The 8,398-nt window shown below is 36.0% G+C and overlaps 1 pseudogene; it reads right to left on the bottom strand.

Moving 5' to 3' along the window:
- LOC123621734 overlaps positions 1–7,867 on the bottom strand; it is a 32,627-nt pseudogene extending 24,760 nt beyond the window's left edge.
- Positions 7,868–8,398: the final 531 nt, after the last annotated feature.

Here is an 8,398-nt window from a genome sequence, read left to right on the forward strand (position 1 = left end):
TTATTCTGAGTTTCAATTACACAAAAAACTTCGTTTTAAATGCATGACTATCCATTTAAACATGTTTAAAATAGAAGTTGGTCCCTGAAAATGAATATTACAAGATTTTCTCTTGATTTTTAAGTTCAGTGAAGTGTGTCTTGATGGTAGTTATAATTTACTATTGAGCATAAATTAAATATGTATTAATCAGTTTACATGCAAACACACTCAAATATTTAGATGGAGTGGCCTTCACTGTTTATATTTAAACAACCATCTCTTTAGCAATTCCTGATAGTTCTCTCACCGCAGGGAACAATAAAACTGTACAGATGGCTTAGCTTTATACATGGGCTTTAAATAAGCAATGTGTCTTTCTTTTCTTTAAAAAAAATCAGCTAGAATTTATTGATTGCTCACTATGTGCCTAGGGGTGAAACTCAATTATTTTTTGTTGAGAACTCTGGAAATAACTTTTCTCCTTGCAGAAGAAGTAGGGTAGGTTCTTCTTATCTTCTATAACTCAATTCTCACTCACTTCTGATCAGGTAAACTTTGGCTAAAGTGTAAAATGACTTGAAAGATTTTCATCTTTCTTGGCATAGAATCAAAATAAATGATCAATGTGGAAAATAAAGAGGTTTTGGAATTGTCAATCTACCTACTGGATTTTGGATTAAATGATAATTAATATCTCTTTGCTCCTTCATTTTGAGTGTTTTACTACTGAGATTACATGTGTACAGAGCACCTCACTGGAAATCTATTTTCCATGTAAACTTGGGTATATTTTCTTCTGCAGATGAAATTTCGGAGTTGTAGAAAGTAGGTACGGGCTAGAGATTCAGGTTTACTCTGTAACTTAAAATGAGATAAGATGCTAACCATAGGTTGCTAAGAGAGGAGATGTATTATGTATTCTCTGACTATACAGGATAACATGTATTCTCTGTCTATACAGGAGACTAGGCAACCTGGTAATAAAACTAACTGGAGATCCATATTATGCTATGGCAAAATGTTCAATTCGACTTGCAGTAACAAGGATTGCAGACCATGTACCAACTTAGCCTGAAACTCCAGGGGAAGACACTATAGAACTAAATGTTAGCATTGTATGTTGGCTTCTCTGGCTGCACTTATGTAAATATTAAATACAAGGAATTCTTGACCAGATTACAAGCCAAAAAGTAAATGGTAATATAAAGACCACTGATAATCAAACAAAAGAGATTATATTTAAAAAGGCTTTGGAAGACAATGGCTGAGCAAAATGATTAAATTGAATAAATAATTCAGGGAAAACATTAGAACATAATTAGAATGTTGTTAACCATAAAATTATCCAGTTGAATTAAATAAACAAAGATCAGAAGATTAGATAAGCTTGGGGTAGCCTAAATTAAGTCAGGGTGGAGGGTAGGAGAGAGAGAAAAAGAGAAAGTCGATAAAGTAAAGAAATAAAGCATATTTTACAACTAGGATTGAAAAGAACACTTTAGGAGTATTATTTGTATCCTGTTATTGCATATTAACCTAATAATCATTTAAAATTCAAATCCAATATAATAACATGAGAGTTGGAGGGAACAAAGGCCCTTGGCCCCCCAAAGTTTCACCAAACTGTAGGGAGCAAAACTATCTGTCCCCATAAAGTTTCACTGAAAAATCACTGACAGGAGGCAGGTTGATTAAGAAGAAAAATACGCACATTTATTTTAATGTGTATACATAGGAGCCTTAAAAATGAAAACTCAAAGATATAGGGGAAATTATCCATTTTTATGTTTAATTTCAACAAAGCCTTATAGAAATATGATTGGACAAAAAGGGTATGATCCAATGCTAACAGGTTGATTGGCAGAACCCACCAAGGCCTGTGTGTCCATCCTCTTGGCCCCTCTGATCATGCATTCCTTCTCCTGGGTAAGGTACAGGACACTTTATGGAATAGTAAATTATGGAACAGGACACAAATAAGGTAGGTCAGATAATTACTTTATCACCAGTTTTTACATAGAATAATTTTAGGTATTATGGCTGGTTTGGGGGGAAAGGGGTTCTGGCTTTTATGACCTGCCTTGGGGAAGAGGGATTCTAGTTTCTATGTTTAGCCTCAGGGGAGAATGGGATTGAGATTCAGGAGAACGAGACAAAGTCAGAGAAGATTACTTTTGCTTCTGAGGCCTTCATTTTGAGGTAGTGTTTTTAAGCCCCATCAGAGTGCAGATATCTTTTCTGAAAGGTGGGCTTGTTAATAAACTAGCTAACAGAAAAAGATAAACTATCAAACAGAAAGTAAGAGAAATAAACTCACAGCACATAATTACCCCTTTGAAAACTCACAACTGCCCCTTTGTTTGATCACACACCTGTGGCTTAAATTGTTTTATTTAAGAGGTTTTTAACAGCCTTGAAGAGCCCTAAGCAGTCAATAGGGATGCAAACTCCCTCCTAGCTCTCACCAAAACCAGATTCCATTGACTCTGATAAAGCCAGCCTCACAGAGAAAAGGAAAAAAAAAAAAAGAAGGAAAGATGGACACCAGACACTCCTGTTATCAGTTCACAACAACAACAACAACAACAAAAAAAAAACACGCCAATTTTACCCTTTAAAAGTCTGCACAGCTTTTCCTCAGCTGCCAACATTTCCCCCTACTGCCCTGCCATTTCCCTTCTCTTCTCTTTTCTTCCCTCTCCTCCCCTTCCCTCCCCTCTCCTCTCCTCTCTCTCCTTCCTTCCTTCCTTCCTTCCTTCCTTCCTTCCTTCCTTCCTTCCTTCCTTCCTTCCTTCCTTAATAAACAAACATTTTACTTCTTTATATCTTAATCTTTGGGTGAGAAAGATTAAAGACCATGAGCTCCTTGTGAGTTCCCCACCCTGATATTTTTGATATACTGCTTTCCTTTCTTTTGGCTATATACCCAGCAGTGGGATTGCTGGGTCATATGATAGTTTTAATTTTAGGTTTTTGAGGAGCCTCCATACTGTTCTCCATAGTAGTTGCACTAATTTACATTCCCATTAATAGTGTACATAGGAGTGTTCCCCTTTCTCCACATCCTCACCAACAGTCACTAATGTAGATTTTGAGAGAATTTTATAGCCAAAGGAACCACAAGTCTAGATTTAAAAAAAAAAAAAAGCCTCTGAAATTTTAATTTTACACATCCTTTAGGAATATATTCTCCCACTGGGCCAAGAAAGAAGTACAGCATTGTTAAAAGGGCACACTATCAGATGTCCACTTAACATGTACAAAATCATGAGATATGAGGGGAATCTGAAGAAGACAGAAGCAGAAGCTATAGAAAAGAAGGAAAAAACAGGCAAGAATGGGGTAAAATAATCACAGGGGGGAATCCCCCTACCCACTGCCATACCAGGACATCTTTTCAATGCAATATCTGTAAAATTACAGTAGTGCTGTGGAAAAATGACTGCTGTTGTATTCCTTTCTTTCACTTTCTGCAGTTAGAACTGCACAGTATTTATAGATTCTGGACTTTGACCAGAATTCAGTGACTGGGAGAGTGACATTGTGCTGTACCCTTTCAATAGGAGGTTAATTATATTTGCTTTGTGTTATGTTAGCAAAAGAGTATGTTTTATCAAGGAGAGTGATGACTAAGTTTCCCCAAAATTATGGTCTTTTCCACATTTCTCACACTCCCTTGTAATTATATAGGGACTGGTATATTTGCATTCTGGCCAATGTGACATAAGAGGAAGTGAAATAAGGCACCTTATGCCATAGTTCTCAAAATCATCTTCCAGAATCCTTTTGTCCTCTTATCTCTGTGTTTCATGGCATGCAGTCCTATGTAAACTTATCCCCAAAGTCCAAGGAAGCTGAGAGGAAGAAAAATGAGGCTGACAAATCCAGTTTCCCAGAAAGAAACATTTGGTAGGGACTTAAGAACAGAATCCATGTCTTGGGTGGTGGTGAGAAAGGTTGGTGGCACTCACCAGACCCAGGACTCATAGATCCTAGGGAAAGAACATATAGGACAATTGCCCTTCCTCTCAGGGAAAGAATTTGCCTAAGGGAAGGATTTATGGTACATCAAGGTTCATTTAACCTAAGGGGAAGATTTTCCAGTAAGAACTTGAAAGTAGAAATCTTAGAGGCATTTCTGGAACTGACATTGATCAGAAGTCAACATGGCAGATTAGCATCCAAGATGGAGTTGCTTTATCCTCCCATTCTGCCTATTACTTTGCACAGTTTCTTCTGACTTGTCTTCAAATTTATTAGCTCTCTCTTCAAGTGTTTTTAATCTAACACTAAACTTATATATTTATTTTCTTAATTTGTTAACACATTTTTCTCTTCTAGAATTTTTATCTTTCTTCAAGTCTGCTACAATAATTTTAAAGTTTCTAGCTAATTAATGAAGTTTTTAGGCTTGGTTTTAACTCTGAATTTTTTGTTTGTTCCATTTTTAGATTTTTGTCATTTGGCCATGCCTTCCCATTTCTGATTATCTTTGATTGTATATTAGACATTATGTTTAAATAAAATAGATACAAATAACATGATTCTTAGAATAATATTCTTTGCCTCTGGAGAGAAATTTTGTTTACTTTTGTTCCAATCCCATGGGTGCTGATAGTCTGGAACCTTTGCTAAATTTCACGATTAAAGATTTTTTGGTCCATGACATGTCATGAAGGCAAATTATAGCTCCTGAGATTGCTGACTTTCTTTTGGCCCCTCCTTGTTACCATGACACAGCTTTTAGGAGTTCAGTTCCAAGTGTAGGGTAGATTACCTAGTTAGTTCCCTACTTTTATGGCTTAGTTGATGGTTACTTAATTTTTACATTCTGAGTCAAGAAAGTGTTGTGGCTTGGTATCTTGGCAAAACTGATGTCACAAAACTAGGCACAGGATGTGGCTAGGGTTAGGGGAGATAAACACACTTTTATTTTTTACAGTTGTTTAGTGGGATCAAATTGAATCTAATATCATATCCACACCATCAATAAATCTGCATCTTAATTATACTTTTTTCTGTTTGTATGGAGGAATAAATGCCATTTTGTAAGGTGGATTTGTCATGTTCTAATATATCTTTCTGTTAAATTTAAAGGACAAGTTATATAACAATATCACTTTTACTCATACCCCTGCCCTTGAACCACATTGAGCTAAACTAATATATACCATGAAATACAGAGCATTTGTTAGGGTGGACAAGGTAAGAAGCATCACTTACAATATGGTGACAGAATGAATATGTCTAATACTTTTTTGATGATCCATGTTACATCATTCATCTCTTCTCCTATTTTCACATTTCTGAATCACTGCTTTCCTTTTAGTACCCCAGTCTCCTCTTTCATTCCCTACAAGTTACTTGCTTAAAGGAAAGAATGAATCATTTTTAATATAACACTAGGCCAACAAATATTTTGCTATTCCAATGTTATCTCTAATTATAAAGAAAAAATTTTGCCATCCTTAAATTATTTCAAGTATTAGAAATCAAGTCATGAGTATAGTTATGGACATGGAAGCAGGCACTTCTTAATTACCTCTAAAATATCCCAGCGAAGCCTAGTTCCATTTAATTTTAAGTGTAAAAATCAGAATTCAGTCACAAAAATTGTATTACCAGAAAAGGTCACCATCATCCAGCAGAGAAATGATTGAAATTATAATAAAATGTGAGATGTTTGGAGAAGGAAGAGTATTTTCTATAACATGAAATGTAGTCTTTATTGATGGTGCTTACTGCCACTGCTTAAGCTCCTCTTCTTTCCAGAATATATTTAGGACAGATTTGCAGCTCTACTCTGGGATCTTCTTTACTAACCAAAGAGAAATTTGAAATATTGAAAATAATTGTCACTTTGAAAAGTGAAAATGTTAAATTTGAATCTAGAGGACATTGCAGCTGTTAAAAGTGTTGATATAGCATCTGGCAAAGACAGCAAGAGTGGTTTGCATTTTCAATTCCAATGAATGGAAAAAAGTCAGAAAGGAATGTCTGTTAATAAGTCTTGTGAAAGCACAGAAGCTGTGTCCTTGCTGACAGAGAGAATAATTTTAAAAGCCCCTAGAAGTGTTAACTAAGTGTAATGTCACACTGTCAACAACTGCTTTCAAAGAAATAAATTACCTCTAAGACCTTGTGTATTTTTTCACACGTTGTATTCCCCTGTTACCAATTAGTTAATACTCGCTTTGACAGAGAGATGATTCCCCGTAATCTAAGACTTCAGATGTAGTGTGAATAACTTTAATAATGCTCTTACAGGAGAAAATCTCTCATAAAGTTTCACTATATCAAATCCTAATTTAGAGAAATGCAGCAACAAGCTGCAAAGTGCTCTCAAGTTAATGTGCAAATGTTTATTGGATTCTCATTTCTCGTCAGGTTCATGTTTCACTTGTGAACCTATCGTCTCCCAGGGACACATTTCCTAAAGGGATTTATATTGTTTTTATTGATCACCATAGAAAATTAAAGTTATATTCAGCAAGAATAAAATATATCATTCTTGAATTACTAGACAGCTTGTGCTATTATTGATAACATGTGAGAAACAGTTATTAGAAAATGAGGTCACATTTTAATATATCTGAAAGAAGTATTTATACAAAGATCTTGGGGAAGTGGGCAAGGGAATAATAACAATTATATATTAGTCAAGTAAACAAGCTAAAGAACTTTCAGACTAAATAGGAAGGCAACTATGTCTCTGGCAGCAGGCAAGAAAAATTTAAGGTCGTATAAATGTGCCAGTGTGAGTCTAAGGTATTGCACTAGAATAAAAATAAGATAGCTGCACCAGAGACAAATCTTAGCAACACTCTAAGTTTATTACCTTTTCCCTTTGTGATACTTTTCCTCCTCTCTCAGTGAACTCTATGTCAGCCCTGACCCCAGCCCCAGGTCACCTGGGACACCCATCACAGTACGCCTGTGCCTGCCTCTTGTCTGCATCCTTGCCCTTTCCTTCATCTTCCTCCATTCAAATATTATGAATCCTATAGTTAATTATTTTACCATCTGTCATGGCAATGATGGCTTTTGATATAAAATGAAACTCTTTTTATTTTGTGATAAATACCAGACACTATGCCTGGAAGAAATGCTAAAGTAATTTATTTATTTATTTATTTTAATTCTCTCAATTCTTTGCTTTCTATTCAGGCACAGCTGGCTGAATGAATGTATTAAAATGTAAGTCAAATTATGTCACTTCTTTGCTCAAAACCGTCCAATGGATTTCTATCTTAGATTTGAAACTACAGTCCTTGGAATATTAAAGTGATCAGACAGGCTCTGTGCACCTGTAGTCCCAGGTACTCAGGAGACTGAGGCATCACCTGACCCCAGGAGTTCTAATCAGCCTGGGAAACATTTCTTTTAAAACAGAATAAACAAACAAACAAAAAGTCTACAATATCCTACATAATCTACTATAGGATTAGTTTCCTCTTACGAACTATGAAAACAAACAAACAAACAAAAAAAAAACCTTAAGTCCCACAGCTGACTGAATTGGCCTACTCTTGGTCAAGGAGACCCCCAAAATACCCGAAAACTGAGTTGCTGGCCATGAGAAGGGAGGTTAGACATGCCTTGTCACGCTCCTTTGTAACTCATTAACAGGCCTAAGGCTATATAAGACAAAGCTTAAATCATACTTGCAGGTCATCAATTTACTTAACAGGTCATTTGAGTCTATGTCCAGTGGCTTGTCTCTGATTAACAAACTTCCTTATATTAAAACATTCCAAGCCTTTAGTCAAAGCTTCATTTCTTTATCCAATCACAAATCAAAGAATCTTTAAACCCACCTATTACCTGTACTCTTCTGCTTAGAGATGTCCCACCTTTTCGGACCAAACCAATGGGCACCTTCCATGTACGGATTTATGAATTTAAATGTAATTCCTATCTCCCTGAAATGTATAAAACAAAATTGTAACAGAACCACGGCGAGACCACTTGCTCAAGGCTTCGTGGGCATGGCTCCCCAGGCCATGGATAAACATATTCAGCTCAGAATAAACCTCTTAAAATTATTTTATAGCGTTTGGGTTATTTTCCATCGATACTCTCTGCACTCTACTTCTATTCTCTAGCTTTTCATCCTTTTGCATCAACTCTAGCAACACTGGCTTCCTGGTTGCTTCTCCTTTAGACTCTGGGAAACTCCTACCTCAGAACCTGTGCATTTGCTCTTCCTTTACCCTGGAATATATTTCCTCAGTTATGCGCATGGTTGAGGTCCTTACCTTCTTCAGGCATTTACTCTAATGCTATCTTTTGTGGCAGCTCTTTCCTGGTCATCCTATCTAAAATTGCTTTCCCCAGGTTTCCATTCTCTACCTCTTTCCCCTTAGCTCTTATCACTTTCTAGCATACTATATATTTTATTTATTTTTCTCATTCT

Source organism: Lemur catta, chromosome 16 (assembly GCF_020740605.2).
Source record: "Lemur catta isolate mLemCat1 chromosome 16, mLemCat1.pri, whole genome shotgun sequence".
NCBI classification, from domain to species: domain Eukaryota; kingdom Metazoa; phylum Chordata; class Mammalia; order Primates; family Lemuridae; genus Lemur; species Lemur catta.